We start from the raw sequence: 534 nt of genomic DNA, 5'->3' as shown, positions 1-534 counted from the left end.
TATAATATATATATATATATAATATAATTTATATATATTTATATATAAAAATTAAATATAAATATAATAATAAATATATATATAAATAAAAAATATATATATGATATTTATAATTTTTTAAAATATTTAAATAAATTAATTTTTAATAATAATGTATATAATAAAAATTAATAATAAAAATATTATATAAAATTATATATAATGATATATAATATTATTAAAATTATAAAATTTTTAAAATTTTAAATATAAAATAAACTTTATAAATTATATAATAAAAAAAATATAAAAAAATATAAATGGGGGGTGTTAAAAAATAAATATAAAAGATTATAAAAAAAATTAAAAACAACTTTTATAATATTTTTAAAAAATATATATATATATATATAAGAATAAATTTTAATTAAAAATTATAAAAGTATATTAATATATATATATAAAATATATAATATATAATAATTATATATAATTTTTTATATATTTTATACTATATATATCTATAATAAATATATAATATTAAAATATAAAATT

The 534-nt window shown here is 3.4% G+C and overlaps 1 pseudogene; it reads left to right on the top strand.

Moving 5' to 3' along the window:
* LOC119591732 overlaps positions 1-534 on the top strand; it is a 20,342-nt pseudogene that overhangs the window by 13,978 nt on the left and 5,830 nt on the right.

The sequence above is a fragment of the Penaeus monodon genome, chromosome 29, assembly GCF_015228065.2.
Source record: "Penaeus monodon isolate SGIC_2016 chromosome 29, NSTDA_Pmon_1, whole genome shotgun sequence".
NCBI lineage: Eukaryota > Metazoa > Arthropoda > Malacostraca > Decapoda > Penaeidae > Penaeus > Penaeus monodon.
Note: the sequence above shows the minus strand (reverse complement) of the source record. Positions and strands in the feature narration are given on the sequence as shown.